The sequence below is a fragment of the Prionailurus viverrinus genome, chromosome A1, assembly GCF_022837055.1.
Source record: "Prionailurus viverrinus isolate Anna chromosome A1, UM_Priviv_1.0, whole genome shotgun sequence".
NCBI classification, from domain to species: Eukaryota; Metazoa; Chordata; class Mammalia; order Carnivora; family Felidae; genus Prionailurus; species Prionailurus viverrinus.
Window position 1 is genome coordinate 93275593 of NC_062561.1, and position 19633 is coordinate 93295225.

The window sequence follows — 19633 nt, forward strand, 5'->3', positions numbered from 1 at the left end:
CACAATCCCTCTAATAACCCTCTGTTTGTTCTCCATATTTGAGAGCCTCTTATGTTTTGTCCCCCTCCCTGTTTTTATATTATTTTTGCTTCCCTTCCCTGGTGTTCATCTGTTCTGTGTCTTAAAGTCCTCCTATGAGTGAAGTCATAAGATATTTGTCTTTATCTGACTGACTAATATCACTTAGCATAATACCCTCTAGTTCCATCCACGTAGTTGTAAATGGCAAGATTTCATTCTTTTTGATTTCTGAGTAATACTCCATTGTATATATATACCACATCTTCTTTATCCATTCGTCTTTGAATGGACATTTGGGCTCTTTCCATACTTTGGCTATTGTTGATAGTGCTGCTCTAAACATGGGGGTGCATGTGTCCCTTCAAAACAGCACACCTGTAGCCCTTGGATAAATGCCTAGTAGTGCAAGTGCTGGGTCATAGGGTAGTTCTATTTTTAATTTTCTGAGTAACCTCCATACTGTTTTCCAGAGTGGCTGCACCAGTTTGCATTCCCACCAGCAGTGCAAAAGAGATCCTCTTTCTCTGCATCCTTGCTAACATCTATTGTTGCTTGCGTTGTTAATCATTCTGACAGGTGTGAGGTGGTATGTCATTGTGGTTTTGATTTGTGTTTCTTTGATGATGAGTGATGTGGAACATTTTTTCATGTGTCAGTTGGCCATCTGGATGTCTTCTTTGGAGAAGTGTCTATTCATGTCTTTTGCCCATTTCTTCACTGGATTGTTTGGTTTTTTTGAGTGTTGAGTTTGATGAGTTCTTTATAGATCTTGGATACTAACCCTTTATCTGATATGTCGTTTGCAAGTATCTTCTCCCATCCTGTTGCCTTTTTGTTTTCCTGATTGTTTTCTTCATGGTGCAGAACGTCTTTATTTTGATGAGGTCCCAGTAGTTCATTTTTGCTTTTGTTTCCCTTGGCTCTGGAGACATGTTGAGTAAGAAGTTGCTGTGGCCAAGATCGAAGGGATTTTTACCTGCTTTCTCCTCCTGTCTTACATTTAGGTCTTTCATCCATTTTGAGTTTATTTTTGTGTATGGTGTAAGAAAGTGGTCCAGGTTCATTCTTCTTCATGTTGTTCTCTAGTTTTCCCAGCACCACTTGCTGAAGAGACTGTCTTTATTCCATTGGATGTTCTTTCCTGCTTTGTCAAAGATTAGTTGGCCATATGTTATGGGTCCATTTCTGGGTTCTCTATTCTGTTCCATTGATCTGAGTGTCTGTTTTTGTGCCAGTACCATACTTTCTTGATGATTACAGCTTTGCAATACAGCTTGAAGTCTGGGATTGTGATGCCTCCTGCTTTGGTTTTCTTTTTCAAGATTTCTTTGGCTATTCAGGGTCTTTTCTGGTTCCATACAAATTTTAGAGTTGTTTGTTATAGATCTGTGAAGAATGCTGGTGTTATTTTGATAGGTATTGCATTCAAAATGTAGATTGCTTTGGGTAGTATTGACATTTTAACAATATTTGTTCTTCCTATCCAGGAGCATGGAATCTTTTTCCATTTTTTTTGTGTCTTCTTCAGTTTCTTTCATGAACTTTCTATACTTTTCAGTGTATAGATTTTTCACCTCTTTGGTTAGATTTACTCCTAGGTATTTTATGGTTTTTGGTGCAATTATAAATGGTATTGATTGCTTGATTTCTCTTTCTGTTGCTTCATCGTTGGTGTGTAGGAATGCAACCTATTTCTGTGCATTGGTTTTATATCCTGCAACTTTGCTGAATGCATGAATCCATTCTAGCGGTTTTTTGGTGGAGTCTTTTGGGTTTTCCATATAGAGTATCATGTCATCTGCGAAGAGTGTAAGTTTAACTTCCTCCTGGCTGATTTGGATGCCTTTTATTTCTTTGTGTTGTCTGATGGCTGAGGCTAAGACTTCCAATACTATGTTGAATAATAGTGGTGAGAGTGAATTGTCCGACTCTTGATCTTAGCTCAGGTCTTGATCTCAGGGTTGTGAGTTCAAGGTCTGCATTGGGTTCTGCACTGGGCAAGAAGCCTACTTAAAAAGTGGGGCGCCTGGGTGACTCAGTCATTTCAGCATCTGACTCTTGATTTTGGCTCAGGTCATGATCTCATGGTTTGTGAGTTCAAGTCCTGTGTCGGGCTCCATGCTGACAGTGCAGAGCCTGCTTAGGTTTCTCTCTCTCTGTGTCTGCCCCTCCCCTGCTCAAGCTCTCCCTCTCTCAAAAATAAACATTTATTTTTTAAAGAAATTCACCTGGGAGTTTCCTTTGCGGTGTGGAGATTTGTATTAGGACTTGACTTTTATAGCCTAAATTTACTCTTGCCTTACTACCTCCAGCCTGAAACACAGCCAGACTCCTAATAGCCTATGTACAAACCTTTGCAGAGACATCTACTCATTGAACTTCTGGGTCAGGTCAAGGACACTCCATTTTTTTTAAAGTTTATTTTGAGAATGAGTAAACATGAATGGGTGAGGGGCAGAGAGGGAGAGAAAGAGAGAATCCAGGCTGACAGTGCAGAGCCTGACTTGGGGCTCAATCTCGGGAACCGTGAGAGCATGACCTGAGCCAGAACCAAGAGTCAGATGCTTAACCAGCTGAGACAGGTAGGCACCCCTCAAGGGCACTCTCTATTAAATGAAGTTTATTTCTATCTCAAAGTTGAGGGGTAAAAGTATTTTAAGGATTTGTGGATTTCAGACAGTTTCCCAGAATTTTAAATTTATTCTGATAAAAACTTTGAAACCAGCCCTTCAAAAACATAACAAGCAGTGAATATAATACACCGCTGTTACCCTTGATTAAATACAAATAAGTTACTCTGCTAGTGAGATATAATACATATTCAGAATCAATTTAACCCGTTTCTTAATTTAGCGGGACCGCAGAGTGGAAATGGCACCGGGCTTTGGAGTAGGACAAACGTAGGCTCAGATTTTAGTCTTTGTCCTTTCTGGCTCTGTAAACCTCAGCAAGTAACTGACTCTGTCCAATGCTCAGCCACATTAGGTATACAATAGGGGTAACAGTAGTGAGCATGTAGATTCATTTGGATACTAGTTGTTCTTGTTTCATTCAGTCTGTGATGACTTAGAACTAGATCATATACTTCATGAGGACAAATGCTGTGTTCGGTTTTGCTTACTCAATTCCTTGGCACATAGTAGGCTGACAGTAAGTAGTTATTGCAGGGAGGGAGGGAAGCAAGGAAGGGAGGAAGGAGGGATCATCTTAAAGATGATCTACTGAAGTAGTTCCCAGATGTTTCTTGCTGTAACCATAAGGTCTAAGAGGAAAATCAATGAGCAATAGCTGTTTAATGAGAGAGACACACAGGTACGGGGTGGAGGGGTGAAGGGGTGGGGATGTTGGGAAATGAATATATAACCTAGGTTGTCCCAATGCATTCTGCCCTCTCCGAGGTATACCTACATGTCCAGTAGGGTCACTCTTTGCTCTCCTGAGTTTCATTCATAGTTTGGAATTTATCTATTTTGTGAAGAGAAGACCTAGAAGGAAGGAGCCCCAGTGGATTCACATTCAGTTGCTGTTATTTGCAAGCAGGAAGAGGTGGTCTGTCTGCCACTGGGAGTATCTTTCCTAAAGACCTGGGTCTGGGGGTATCTGTGTGGGAAGGTTTTTATTTATTCAATCTTATTGAATAACTGAATACAGTTTCTTTAATAGACATGAAACTGTGTGGATTCTCAGTTTCTTTTGTGCATGTTTTGAGTCTTTCATGCAATTTGCTCATTTCATCTATTTTGACAAGTTTATTCATATGACATTATTTGTAATGCAGTCCCTTATTGTCTGTATCATTCTGTAGGATCCATAATGGTGTCTCCTGTTTTGTTTTTGGTCAGTCTATCTAGAGGTTTATCTTTTCAAAAAACAATTTTTGATTTAATTGACTTTTTTCAATATTTCCTTGATTTTTGCTTATATCTTTATTATACTTACTTTCTACTTAATTTGTGTTTAATTAGACCTTCCAGCTTAAAAAAATTTTTTTTAAGTTTATTTTGAGAGAGAGCAAATGAACAGAGGAGGGGCAGAAAGAGAGAGAGAGAGGGGGAGAGGGGGGGGAGATGGGGAGGAGAGAGAGAGAGAGGGGAGAGAGAGAGAGAGAGAGAATGAAAATGAATCTCAAGCAGGCTTGGCACTGTCAGCACAGAGCCTGATGTGGAGCTTGATTGAACTCATGAACTGTGAGATCATGACCTGAGCCAGAACCAAGAGTCAGATGCTCAGCCAACTGAACCACCCAGGTGCCCCAGCCCTTCCAGCTTCTTAAGAAGCTTAAGATAGAAGAAAGAAGCTTAGATAATTGATTTTAGACAATTTTTTTCTTTCTTGAATAAGGATTTAAAGCTATAAATTTCCCTCTGAGTACTGCTTTGGTTGAATTTTGCAAATTTTGAAATTTGTGTTTTAATTTAACTTCAGTTAAGAATATTTTTTAATTTCTCTTATTTCCTTGGTGACTCATTTTTGAAAGTGTTTTTTTTAATTAATAGACTAGTTTTAGAACAATTTTAGGTTTACAGACAATTGAATAGGTAGTACAGAGTTCTTGATACCCCCTCTCTCCCTTGCTCACTGTTTCCTCTTTTATTAACATGTTGTATTATCGTGTGGTACAGTTGATGAACTGATATTGATGCATTAATATTAACTAAAGTCTATAGTTTACATTAGGGCTCACTGTTTGTTTTGTATAGTTTTGTGAGTTTTGGCAAATGTATAATGTGGTATATCCACAGTGATAGTATCATACAGAATAGTTTCATTGCCCTAAAAATCCCGGATGCTCTGTTCACCACCCTCTCCCCATCTCAACCCTTGCCAATCACTGATCTTGCCTTCTTTCCATAGTTTTGCCTTTCCTGGATGTTGGAATCATATAACATGTTGATTTTTCAGACTGGCTTCTTTCTTTTAGTAATAAACATTTAAGATTCCTCCTTATTTTCTTATGGCTTGATAGCACATTTCTTCTTTTGCTTTATAATATTGCATTGTTATGTACCAGTCTGTTTATCCATTCACCTTTCAAAAGATGTCTTGGTTTTTTCCTTTTTTTTTCAGTCATGAATAAAACTACTATAAACATTTCCTGGGCAGGTTTTTGTGTGGATGAATGTTTTCTGATCTGCTGGGTAAATATCCAAAAGTGGGACTGTTGGATCATATAGTAAGACTATGCTTAGTTTTGAAAAAACTGCTAATGTGTCTGTACCATTTTGCCTTCTCACCAGCTATGAGGATTCTCCTTCCTCTACATCCTTGTCAGCATTTGATGTTGTCAGTTTTTTATTTTAACCATTTCAGTAGGTATGGTGTGGTATCTCATTGCTGCTTTAATTCGCTGTTCCCTAATAGCATGTGATTGGGACCTCCATTTCATATCTTGTTTGCCATCTGTATATCCTCTTTTTAAAAAACTTTTTCTTTTCATGTATATTTATTTTTGATGGGGGGGGGGCAGAGAGAATGAGTGGGTGAGGGGCAGAGAGAGGGAGACACAGAATCCGAAGTAGGCTCTAGGCTCTGAGCTGTCAGCACACGGGGCTTGAACTCACATGAGATCATGACCTGAGCTGAAGTCGGTTGTTTAACCGACTGAGCCACCCAGGCATGCCTGCCATCTGTGTATCCTCTTTGCTGAGATACTCATTCAGATCTTCTGTCCATTTTTTAATTGTTTTTTTTTCCCCTCTAATCATTGAGTTTTCTAAGTGTTTATATATTTTAGGTACAGATCCTTTATCAGATATATGTTTTTCAAATATTTTCTCCTTGTCAGTACTTTGTCTTTTTATTCTCTTGACAGTGTCATTCACAGAGTGGAAAATTATAACCTTAATGATGTCCTACTTAACATTTTTTTCCTATCATGCATCAAACTTAGGGTGTTTATCTAAAAGTCACCAAACCCAAGCTCACCTAGGTTTTCTCTTATGTTATCTTTTATGAACATTATAATTTTGTATTTCACATATAGTTTTATGATCCATTTTGCATTCATTTTTATGAAAGGTATAAAGTCCGTGTCTAGATTATTTGTTTTTGCATGTGGATTTCCAATTGTTCTGGTGCCATTTGTTAAAGACTGTTCCCTTATTGACTTGCTTTTGCTTCTTTGCCAACAGTTAGTTGACTTTGGATCTGCTTCTGGGCTCTCTCTTTTGTTCCATTCATAAATGTGTCTATTCTTTAGCCAATACCATTCTGTCCTGATCATGGTAGCTTTATAGTAAGATTTGAAGTTGGGTTATGTCTCTTCTTCAACTTTGTTCTATTTCTATGGTATTGTGTTGGCTCTTTTTTGGTCTTTTGCCTTTCCATGGAGATTTTAGAATCAGTTTGTTGATTTTCACAAAATAGATTGCTGAGATTTTTTTTTTTAATTTTTTTTTCAACATTTATTTATTTTTGGGACAGAGAGAGACAGAGCATGAACGGGGGAGGGGCAGAGAGAGAGGGAGACACAGAATCGGAAACAGGCTCCAGGCTCTGAGCCATCAGCCCAGAGCCTGACGTGGGGCTCAAACTCACGGGCTGCGAGATCGTGACCTGGCTGAAGTCGGACACTTAACCGACTGCGCCACCCAGGCGCCCCAGATTGCTGAGATTTTGATTGAAATTGTGTTTATAGGTCAAGTGGGAAAGAACTGACATCTTAACAATATTGGTTTTCTAATCCATGCACACAGACTGTCTCTCCATATATTTAGAACTTCATTAATTGCTATAATCAGAGTTTGGTAGTTTTCTCCATACAAATCATGGACATATGTTATGAGACTTAAGTTTTTCATTTTTAGGTGCTGTTGTAAATGATAATTTGGTTTTTATTATTTTTTTATTTTTTATTTTAAATATATGAAATTTATTGTCAAATTGGTTTCCATACAACACCCAGTGCTCATCCCAACAGGTGCCCTCCTCAATACTCACCCACCCCTCCCTCCCGCCCCCCATCAGCCCTCAGTTTGCTCTCAGTTTTTAAGAGTCTCTTATGCTTCGGCTCTCTCTCACTCTAACCTCTTTTTTTTTTCCCCTTCCCCTCCCCCATGGGTTCCTGTTAAGTTTCTCAGGATCCACATAAGAGTGAACACATATGGTATCTGTCTTTCTCTGTATGGCTTATTTCACTTAGCATCACACTCTCCAGTTCCATCCACGTTGCTACAAAGGGTCATATTTCACTCTTTCTCATTGCCATGTAGTACTCCATTGTGTATATAAACCACAATTTCTTTATCCATTCATCAGTTGATGGACATTTAGGCTCTTTCCATAATTTGGCTCTTGTTGAGAGTGCTGCTATAAACATTGGGGTACAAGTGCCCCTATGCATCAGTACTCCTGGATAATTTGGTTTTTAATTGCAAATTCCAGTTTATCACTGGTGTACAGGAAAACAATTGACTTTTGTGTATTAACCTTGTATCCTGAAATTTACTAGAATCTCAGATTTTAAAAAGTGAGTTTTAATTTTTTTTAATGTTTATGTATTTTTGAGAGAGACAGAGCTCACAAGCAGGGGAGGGGCAGAGAGGGAGACACAGAATTCGAAGCAGGTTCCAGGCATCCACACAGAGCCCCAGGTGGGGCTTGAACTCATGAGCTGTGAGATCATGACCTGGACCGAAGTTGGCTGCTTAACTGACTGAGCCACCTATGTGCCCCTTAAAAAGTGAGTTTTAGTTAAAATCTGTTGTGTAGGAGAACATACTCTGTGATATTTCAATCTTTTAAATTTATTTATTTACTTTTTAAGTTTATTCATTTACTTTGAGAGAGCATGCGTGTGCATGCTAGAGAGAGAGAGAGAGAGAGAGAGAGAGAGAGAGAGAGAGAGAGAGAGAAGGAGCAGGGGAGGGGCAGAGAGAGAGGGAGAGAGAATCCCAAGCAGGTTCTGCCCTGTCAGCACAGAGCCTAACATGGGTGGGGCTCAACATGGGGCTCAAACCCACCACCCTGGGATCATGATCTCAGCTGAACTCAAGGGTTGGCGCTTAACCAACTGAGCTACCCAGGCACCCAATAATCCTTTTGAATTTATTGAGGCATGTTTTATAACTCAGAATATGATCAAACTTGGTAAAGGGTCCAAGTGCACTTGGAAATAATTGTATTTTGCAGGTCTTGAGGTGATTGTTGTGTAAATGTCAATTAGGTCAATTGGTTGATACTTTTTAAGTTACCTTTATTGTACTGAATTGTATCTTTTATTCCATCAATTGCTGAAAAAGGATTATGGAAACCTCTGACACTAATTGTTGATTAGCTTGTGCCTCACTGGGACATAATGTGGGTTAAACCACTGTCTTAGATAGTAGGGCAGTAGAAAATTTTAAGTTTGAGAAACTTAGAATTTTTCAGTTCCTTTACACAGTTAAATTTAAATCAGGGGTCTGAGTATGTTACTTGATTAAAATGTTTGTTTTTTTTTCCCATTAAAAAAGTGTTTGTTTATTTTTGAGAGAGAGAGAGAGTGAGTGTCGGAGTGAGTGGGGGAAGGGCAGAGTAGGGCGACAGAGGATCCTAAGCAGGTTTGGCACTGAACAGCAGAGAGCTCAATGCCAGGCTAGGGAGATTAACTCAGATGCTTAACTGACTGAGCCAGCCAGGAGCCCCATTGGTTAAAATGTGTCTAAATACCTTTGTGATGTTAATGGTTTTACAGTATTTGTGTGTGTGTGTGTGTGTGTGTGTGTGTGTGTGTGTGTGTGTGTGTATAAGGGTGAGGTTAGGGATGAATGGATGTTTATTCTCATGGTCGTATCTCAGGAAAAACTGAAGGGCTTCAATCAGTAGATATCCCTTAATTAAATGGGAAAAGCTGAATTTTAGAATGTGAACTATCCTGTGCTGTCACTCCTCATATCTTTTCTTTCTTTTCTTTCTTTCTTTCTTTCTTTCTTTCTTTCTTTCTTTCTTTCTTTCTTTCTTTCTTTCTTTCATTTAGTGTTTATTTTTGAGAGCGAGACAGAGCACAAGCAGGAGAGGGGCAGAGATAGAGGGAGACATAGAATCGGAAACAGGCTCTAGGCTCTGAGCTGTCAGCACAGAGCTCGATGTAGAGCTTAAACCCATGAACTGTGAGATCATGACCTGAGTTGAAGTCAGAGGCTTAACTGAGCTACCCAAGCACCCCTCTTTTCATGTATTTAGAGCAAAAGCAATTCCATAGATTTTTAATAATCAAAAATTAAATGATCTGTCTTGTACTACAGTGTAAGTCATTGAGTAAGGACTCAGGAAAATCTTTACTGTTTTACGGTGGTCAAGAAACCTTAAATGTGAAGGGGGGAAAAATCAAGATCTTTTGATTCTCTCAAATTTCTTCTGTGGCACACCCAGCTATCACAGCAGGGAACTAAAATTTCTAGAAGAAGAAAGCACATCAGTACTTTTGCAACCTAAGGAGAATGAGTTTTATTGCTTTGTAGAGAACAGACATGGGTTGTTGTCTCCAATCGGAAGGCTGGCTCACATCCTCAGGGGTTTGTGTGTCCTACAGGAAAGACTGGATATATAACCATTCCTGTATTTTTGTGTCTGTTAGTAAATTTCCTCTGTGAAGAAAGTCTGTAGTTAATCACCTTCGATTTCAGCCCTCTTTCAGGAGGAATTCTTCCCTCAGTTACACCTGAACATGTGTTGTGATCCTTCAGACTGCACCTGTCAAGATGTATGGAGAACCAAAAGCTTCATCACCAGGCAGGCACAAAAAAATCTAAAACCTGTCTCATCATATTTTTTCTCTTTATTACCATACTCAGTGTATCTTTACAGTTTTTGAATGTAGATTAAACTGAACAGAGAATAGAGTTCTATGGTTTGCAAAGTATTTTTCACATCATTTTCATCCTCCTGTTACCATCCTGAGAAAGATACTATAGAGGGCGCCTGGGTGGCTCAGTCAGTTAAGCATCTAACTCTTGGTTTCCTCTCAGGTCCTGATCTCACGGTCCATTAGTTTGAACCCCCCATCAGGCTCTATGCTGGTGGTGTGGAGCCTGCTTGGAATTCTGTTTTCTCCCTCTCTCTCTCTCTCTGCCCTGCCTGCACTCTCTCTCAAAATAAATAAACTTAAAAAAGAAAAATACTATAGAGATTGGCTACCTCTATAGTTTTTTCTCCTTAGCACATTTTCCTGCTATTAAAAAAAATTTTCTTAAATGTTTATTTTTGAGAGAGAAACAGAGTGCAAGCAGGGGAGGGGCAGAGAGAGAGAGAGGGAGACATAGAATCTGAAGCAGGTTCCAGGCTCTGAGCTGTCAGCACAGAGCTCGATGCAGAGCTTAAACCCATGAACTGTGAGATCATGACCTGAGTTGAAGTCAGAGGCTTAACTGAGCCACTCTCCTTAGCACATTTTCCTTTTTGCCTTACTCTGATTCCAGTAACAGCCTCCCAGTTTTCCTTAGGGAAATCTCTGCCCTACTCCCATGGTTTCCATAAGACTGTTCATCTCGGTTTCCTGGCCACAGAATCTGGGCAGACAGAAGAACCACTACCACTTTCATATTCACAGGGACTGGTTAAGAGATTGCGTGTGGTTCTCGTGGGCCCCGTAAGAGCTCTCCCTGGCAATTTCCTCCTGAAACGGATGCAGAGAAAATAACCTCTTGCCTTTAGGGTTGTGTTACCAGATGGGTATACATTTGGAGCTGCTTTGAACATCCAAGTTGCCTAGAGTCAGAGAGAATGAGGTACCCTGGTGAGGTGAGCAGAGATGGAATAAAAAGGTGAGGATTCCTCAACAGCTTGCCTCCTTGGATCCAGCCATATTTGAACTGTGTTTCATGAGCCAATACCTTCCTTTGCCCTGAAGGTGGTTGAGGATGGGGGGGGGGGGGGGGGGTCTTAGTCCATTCAGAAGGCTGTAACTCAGAAGAATATTTCTCATGGTTCTGGAGGCTGGAGAACTGAGATCAGGGTGGTGGTGTGGTCAATTTCTGGTGACAACCCCCCCCTCCAGGCTGCTGACTGCTGACTTCTCATACTCTCCCGAGGCATCTAGCAGAGAGAAGCAGCCAGCTCTGGTGACTCTGATAAGGGCACTAATCCCATCCAGGAGGGCTCCACCCTCATGACCTCATTTCCTCCAAAATTATCTCCCAAAGGGCCCACCTCCCAGTCACCATCATACTGGGGAGTAGAGTTTCATCATATGAGTTTTGGGCGGGGGGTGGGGGGGGGACATATAAACATGCAGTCCATAAAAGTGGATTTTCTTTTCACGTGGAATCTAAAGAGTTTTCCCCATGACAGGTATTTTTGGTTCATTTCACAGATGAAAAACTGAGCTTCTGTGAGGTTAAGGAACCAATCTATATCTATCCATAGTGGGGGAGACGTGCATAAAGCCTGTTCTCATGACACCTAAGCATTCTGTCTGCCAGTTACCATGCTGCTCAGGAAGAAACATCTGTGGTGCTATTTTGGGTTGTTTTTTTTTTTTTCTTTCTGTGCCTGACCTAGACCTGACTGTATGAGTTCTTCTCACACCCTGGCAGATGGTTGACAGATGTGTGTGGCTACCTGCCTCTGTTGTGACACCGCTTGTCCTGCTTCCTTGGGACCAGATCCCCAGGCTTCATGCCTTACTCTCAGAATAGATCATCTATCGAACCACATCTACCAGGACTGAGTCATTTGAAATCTGATTCTGGAGGTGACTGCAATGGACCCAAGCTGATTTTATCTTAAAATGGGTCTTCTCTATTTCAGAATTTTCCAGAAGACACCCTTGGTGGGCAGGTGAAGGTGGAAGAAAGGACTCTCCCTATTTTTTCTTTTTTTTTATTTTTTATTAAAAAAAATTTTTTTTTCAACGTTTTTATTTATTTTTGGGACAGAGAGAGACAGAGCATGAACGGGGGAGGGGCAGAGAGAGAGGGAGACACAGAATCGGAAACAGGCTCCAGGCTCCGAGCCATCAGCCCAGAGCCTGACGCAGGGCTCAAATTCACGGACCGCGAGATCGTGACCTGGCTGAAGTCGGACGCTTAACCGACTGCGCCACCCAGGCGCCCCTCTCCCTATTTTTTTCAACATGCATTGGTTGCTCACCCCTCCTCCTTCTCCCATGGTGGTGCCTGCCACCCTGAGAACCCAAATGACAGTGAAGGGGACTTAGAATTCAGGAAAGCATACTTCCACATTTGGTGAACAGTAAGAAAAGAAAAGGAACAAGTAATATGTTTTTTTTTTTTCCTTAAGATTTTATTTTTAAGTAATCTCTATACCCAGTGTGTGGCTCAAACTCATGACCCCGAGAGCAAGAGTTGTATGCTCTACCGACTGAGCCAGCCAAGCACCTCAAGTAATATGATTTTTAAAGGTTAAATACACTAACCCTCCCAGGGCAGCTTTGCTAAAGAAAAGAGCTGCTCCATAATTGAATTTTAAAGAAACAGTTTAAGCACCAAAAACTTGATAAAAACCTTATTTTGCTCATTGTAAGGTATGAATCTTTTTAAGATCTGTTGCACACTGTCCTGCTTTGTTTTCTCATTCAGAGCTCTCCTGATATAAACTATTTCCTTAAAGAGTTAGAGGCTCCTTGTTGATTGTTTTGTAGGTGTAAAAAAGCATATTCTGCTTTTTTAAATATATTAATTTGCCTGTAGGTTTAAAAACAATTTTTTTAATGTTTTTCATTTTTTGAGAGAGAGAGAGAGAGAGGTAGAGAGAGAGAGAGAGTGAGAGCGCCTGAGCAGGGGAGGAGCAGAGAGAGAGGGAGACACAGAATCTGAAGCAGCCTCCAGGCTCTGAGCTGTGAGCACAGAGCCTGATGTGGGGCTCGAACCCATGAACCGTGAGATCATGACCTGAACCAAGTCAGATGCTTAACCTACTGAACCACCCAGGCGTCCTGCCTGTAGGTTTAAAAAAATTTTTTTTTTGGTGTTTTTTTTTTAATTTTTGAGAGAGAGATTCACTCAGCACATGAGTGGGTGAGGGGCAGAGGGTGAGGGAGACACAGAATCCGAAGTAGGCTCCAGGCTCTGAACTGTCAGCATAGAGCCCGGTGTGGGGCTTGAACCCACAAACCATGAGATCATTACCTGAGCTGAAACCAAGAGTTGGATGCTTAACCACCTGAGCCAACCCAGGCGCCCTCCCCCCACCTGTAGGTTTTTAAATGCTAGTTTCTCCCACCAACTGTTCCTTCTTATGGCTATTAGAATGTTCTTTATTTTGAATCTTCTGTCTTATTTTATACATGGTCCGCATAAGACTTACCTTCAGCCCTCTCTTACAGAGCAGGGGGTGAAGGATTTGTAGCAGCTTTTTCTAAGTATGCAGATACCTCTTCCTTTTATCTCTGTTGTCTAAACATGGGCTTAAATACTAAGCATCACTGCTCCCTGGGAGAGAGAGAAGCAGCAGAACTTGGCCAAAGACCCACTCAAAAACTGACCTTACGCTGATCACCTGTCACATTTCTGGCACTGTGTCTTCTCCTGTTTAAACCTCACAATGGGGCTTGGGGCAAGATTGGCCAGATGCTTCATACATATCTCACTTTGTGCACAAAAGATCCCTGTGTGCCTCCAAGAGGCAGAGGGAGACTTGGAGGTAAAACAGAGCATAAACTTTGACCTTGGTGCACTGGATCCTGGGCACAGATTTGGCAACATGAGGGGGTGACAGATTCTATCCTAAAAGGTTCTATGTAACAACTTTCATTTCCCAGCAAATGGCAGAACCGAGATTCAGTTCAGATGATTCCGGAGGCTCTTAACCACCATCCACGTGGCCTTACATGCCTTATCAACATTTTCTACCTTGTGTTTCTGCTTTCATTGCCTTTCTCTAGGGCTTGGTCTGCCTAGTTCCTTCTAGGTCTTCTTTCCTGGGGTGGAGTTCTCATCCCCAGATATTTCACTCACATATAGACACATCTCTCTGTGTCCCCAATATTTCCCGTCTGACTTCCAAATTGGGCCCAATGTATGCACCTGCGGTACCTAAAATAGTTCACTTGTTCAGATCATTTACATTTGTAGAAGTGAGTCTGTATTTTATCAAGCACATCAGTACTATAAATACATTTAAAGATGGGCTGTGTTCTATACCTGGCATCTATAAAATGCAAAGATGGATTTGCAGACACCTTGCCATAACTCAACGGTCTCCCAGAGCCACAGGTTGGGAGCACTGCCTTGGAGCATGTAATTGAATGGTAGAGAGCCAGGCTCAGCAGTCAAACAGACGTGGGTTAAAACCATGACTCGGCAGGGACGCCTGGGTGGCTCAGTCGGTCAAGCGTCTGACTCTTGATTTGGGCTCAGGTCATGATTTCCTAGTATGTGATTTCGAGCCCCACTTTGGGCTCTGCACTGACAGTGTGGAGCCTACTTAGGATTCTCTGTCTCTACCCCTTCTCACTCAAACATGACTAGGCTCCAGGATCCTGGCCGTGGATCCCCCCCAGCAAGACTCCCTTTCTCTAAGCCTTGTTGCCATGTTTAGGTGATATCAGGCGTTGATAGTGCTCAGCACTATTATCCAGGCACCAACCTATACAGGCGTCCATGGTTGGAGGTGAAAGCGATGTGAAACAGAACTGCACACCAACTTGCCACGGTGTGCTGGATCCTGGGCTGATTTGGTAACAATCTGGAATTAAAAGTTGTGTTACATAATAAAATCAAAATAAGGACTTGCACTGACCACACAGTAAAGAGACTTATAATCATGTTGTATAAGGGTAGTGCATGCCTCATGGAATCATTGCGCGGGTATCATTCCCTCCCACCTCTCTGTATGGGGCTGTTCTTCAGAATCCAGATCTGGGCTTGCAGACCTTTCTCATATCTGCCAGGTGTGGACAGTATTGCCAGAGCCTCAGGATGGTCCCTGTAACCCTCCTGGTACTGCCAAGTTCTTCCCCCTCCTTACGGACATGTGCCTTTTACTTCCTCTGAGTCCCCATTCCGCCCCCAGTGCTGAGGGCTCAGTCTTCTATCACAAAAGCCAAGAACCCCTTGAAGGCTCCGTACAAACATATACCAGGAATGTGCTGTGTGCTTGATGGGAAGGGGCTGTGGACATTGCAGCGAGCGAAAGGATTCCTCCCCACTGAGCATCGAGAACTGTGACTGAGCCTCCTTATGGACTAAAGAGTATTATATCTTCTGCATGTGGGAGCTCTAGTGGAAGGTGGGGTGAAGGATCCAGAGCCCCATAGGTTTCATCCTTCCTCAGTGGGAAGTCCCAGAGATTCTGCCACACAAACTCTAGGTACCCACCAAGCTGACTGAAAACCACAAAGAATGCTCTGTTCTTTAACATTCCTTTTTAATCCTTTAGAGGGTGGCCCAAAATAGTAGCAACTGAATGAACGAATCATACTTTTTTTTTTTAGTGTTTTTTTTTTTTTAATTTGATAGCGCAAGCAGGGAAGGGGAGAGAGAGACAGAGAGAGAGTGGGAGGGAGAGGAGGGGAGAGGGAGGGAGGGAGGGAGGGAGAGAATCCCAAGCAGGATCCAAACTCAGCACGGAGCCTGACACAGGGCTCGATATCATGAACTGTGAGATTGTGACCTGAACTGAAATCAAGAGTCAGATGCTTAACTGACTGAGCTACCCAGGTACCCTAAAAGCATACTTCTTATACAATATCCCATTTAATCTTTCTGTGAGCCTAATGAAGCAGGCTCTGCTTTTGCCTGTGTTCTTGAGAAGATGAAACCCACTGAGAGAGATGCCGTAATTGGCCTAGAGTTACCCAGCTACCCTTCAAACTCGGGTCTCTCTGACTCTCTGCTCTGGCAATTACATGTCTTATTGTAAAGGGATTCTGAATATATTAAGTCTGAAGGGCATACCTAGTCTAATGGTTAGACTTAATAAATGATTCTTTTGGAAATAAAATTTTAAAAGTCCCCCCCCCCCCCCCCCCCCCCGCCACCTAGGTGACGTAATTATTAGTGTTAAGTTAGTTTTCACATGGTGGGAGGTAGCTGTGGTTGGGAAGGTGATTTCTATAGGGTCCAGTCAGTTTTAGTCTGTTTGGTTTATAAACTGACCTGAAGGAGTGCTTGGGTGGTTCAGTCAGTTAAGTGTCTGACTTTGGCTCAGGTCATGATCTTGCGTTTGGTGTGTTTGAGCCCTGAGTTGAACTCTGCGCTGACAGTGAGGATCCTGCTTGAGATTCTTTCTTTCCCTCTCTCTCTGCGCCCCCCTCTCAAAAGTAAACATATGGTAAAAAAGACAAGTGAAAATGAGTTACAACACTGAAAAGGGCATGAAAGGCAAAGAGCACTGCTGGAAAGCTGTGTCTTATACTTGATGAGTTACAAGTGTCCTTTGTGTATGTTGAACACTCATTCATGCTTCATGGATAAAACAGACAAAGTTCTCCATTCATTTAAAGTATTAGAATACAAACTGTTTAATTAGAACTTCTGTTCTGTCTTAAGCTCTGAGGCTGGCTACCAGCTGCTCCCAGATTCATCAAGTGAGTGACCTTTGCTAAGCACCTTGTCAATTTCCTCTTCTGTTCCTCCTCCCAAGTTTCTGCTAATTGGTCTCCAGTGCCCTACATTTCTTACAGCCTCCTATATTAGTTTCTTCTTGTTGCTGCAACAAATTACCATAAACATAGTGGCTTAAAACAATATGAATGTGCTGGGCACCTGGGTGGCTCGGTCAGTTAGGGTCTGACTTTGGCTCAGGTCATGATCTCACGGTTTGTGAGTTCAAGCCCCATGTGGGGCGCTGTGCTGACAGTTCAGAGCTTTGAGCCTGCTTCAGATTCTGTGTCTCCCTCTCTCTCTCTGCTCTTCCCCAAGTCGTGCGTGCTCTCTCTCTCTCTCTCTCTCAAATAAGCCTTAACAACAACATGAATGTATTATCTTACAGTCTGGAGCTCAGAAATACAAAAGTTTCATAGGGGTAACAGTGGTAGGGCTGATTTCCTTCTGGATACTATAGGGGAGGGAGAATCTATGTCCTTGCCTCCCCAGCTTCGAGGAGCTGTCTTTGTTCCTTAGTTCTTTACCTTTTCTCCCTCTGCTTCATTACTGTGCTGTCTCTGTTTGACCCTTTTTTAAGGACCGTCGTGACTACTTTGGACTCACCTGAATAATCTCTCTGTCTCAAGGTCCTTATTCACCTGTTCAATGCCTTTTTTTTTTTTTAAACCCACGTAAGGTAGCATTCACAGATTCCAGGGATCAGGAAGTGTCCATGTGGCTTTGGAGGCCATTGTTCATACTTTTTTCTTATGAAGTATTACTCAAAGAAAAGAAAGGTTCTGTGATTCCATGAATGTGGCCTGAAACTTGGAGCAAAGACATTTGACTCCAGTCTTGAACCTGACATGACCCTCATTGTCAGACTGTGAACAAAGCACTTCAGTTCTCAGAATTGTATAATTGGAGCTTTGGGTTAATTCACAAATACCTTCCCAGCTGTAGTATTGCATAACTTGACAGATTTATTTGTATTAAAATATAAATGACTTGATGGGGCACCTGGGTGGCTCAGTTAGTTAAGTGTCCTACTGTTGATCTCAGCTCGGGTCTATCTCAGGCTCATGAGTTCAAGCCCCGTGTTGGGTGTTGGGTTCTATGCTGGGCATGAAGACTACTTAAAAAAAATTTTATATATATATATATATATACACACATACACACACATACACACGTATATACACATCTATAAAAATATATATGTGTATATATATACATACATATATATTTTTATATATACATATATACATATACTTACGTATATATTAGAAATACATTATGTATACTATATATATCATATATGGTATATAATATATATTCGTATATTTATGAATGACTTAGGGCGGTTTTACTGTGGATTACACTTTGGATTACAGCCGAAGGGTTGACTTTATTTTAAAAATAATAGTTCATCAAATTTGATGTGAAGAGTATTTCCTATAGCAAAGAAACATAATCAGAACTATTGGAATAACTCCATATAGGCAAGTTCTTTCTTCAAGATTAAGGCCTGTTCAACTTGGGACCAGTCACGTACATGAGTACATTAGCCACAGTTTCTCAAAGTGTGGTGCACAGGTTCCCTGAGTTATTGCACCTGGGACACCTGTAAAATGGACACTTTTTAAAATTTATTTTGAGAGAGAGAAAGAGAGAGCACATGAGCACGAGTGGCAGGGGGGAGCAGAGAGAGAGGGAGACAGAGAATCCCAGGCAGGCTCCACGCTATCAGTGCAGAGCTTGACATGGGATTTGAGCCCATGACCACAAGATCATGATTTGAGCCAAAATCAAGAATCAGGCCCTTAACCGACTGAGGCACCCAGGCGTCCCCCAAAATGGACATTTTTGAGCCCCAGGCCTATATTATAAGGGCTCATAATTGGCATATAACAAGTGGTTCAAAGTAAATTATTTGAACAGTTACATTTGAGAATAACTAAAAAATAATATCTGGTCACAGGTTATGAGAGGAAGACTGAAAAAAGTTACCCTGCTCCCCTTTTCCAGCGCATACCCATTTTGCAATTAAGAAAGCTGAGGTACAGAGCGAGTGAATGTCTTGCTCAAGTTCCAACAACTACTTTGTGCAGAGTCGAGATGACAGGTAGAGTCCCCTGCCTTCATGTTTAGAGCTCATTGACAGCTGTGCTAGTTAAGTTTTTTTTCCCAGGGAAAAAACGTTTTTTTTTTTCCCCCAGATTACTTTTCTTTCAACATAATAGCCCCTCCTTTTCAAAAGCTACGTAGTCAGAAAAGTGGTCTGTAGAATGCCTGGGCATATTAGTTTCTTTAATTGAGTTGCATTGTTGATGTTAGAAACGTCCTCACGCAAAGTTTTAAATAACCTTTTATAGAAATAATTTGATTTATAATGTATTGAGAGTCATATTCAAGAAAGTCATGAAAAATATTTGTGCTTTAAAATGTATAGTATAACTTGAAATGTGCTCTTCTGATATTAATGCCATAGGAGATGCCCTATGTGTTCCCAATTTACCACCTACCATTTTATCCCTATTCCCAACTTAAACATCCCTATCAGTCTCAATCTTAGAGATTCATGTGAGATTTTTGAAATGAAATTAATTACCTGTGAACAGTGGATGAAAGTAGGAAAGACAGGAATGAGATCCTTCCGAGAGTATTTTTAATGTATATTTGACTTTGGAACCATGTTAATGTTTTACGTCCTCTGAAAGGAAAAATGAATTTCGAGGAATGGTGGGAATTCCTAAATGTAAAAGATTTTAAATACATGACAAATTTCTATCACAAAGATGAAAAAAATAGTTCAAATAGCTTTCATGTAGCATTCTCTGACTTTATCCCTTTGGTGGGATATACTCCTTTTTTTTTTTTTTTTTTTTGTTTTTTTTTGTTTGTTTTTAGCGAGAGAGTGTGTGTGCATAAGCAGGGTAGAAGGAGAAATAATTTTTTTTAAGTTTATTTATTTTAAGAGGGAGGGGGAGCAGGGAGGGGAGGCATAGAAAGGGAGAGAGAATCCCCACCAGGCTCTGCACTGTCAGCATGGAGCCCACCACGAGGCTCTATCCCATGACTCTAGGATCATCACCTGAACTGAAATCAAGAGTCAGATGCTCAACTGACTAAGCCACCCAGGCACC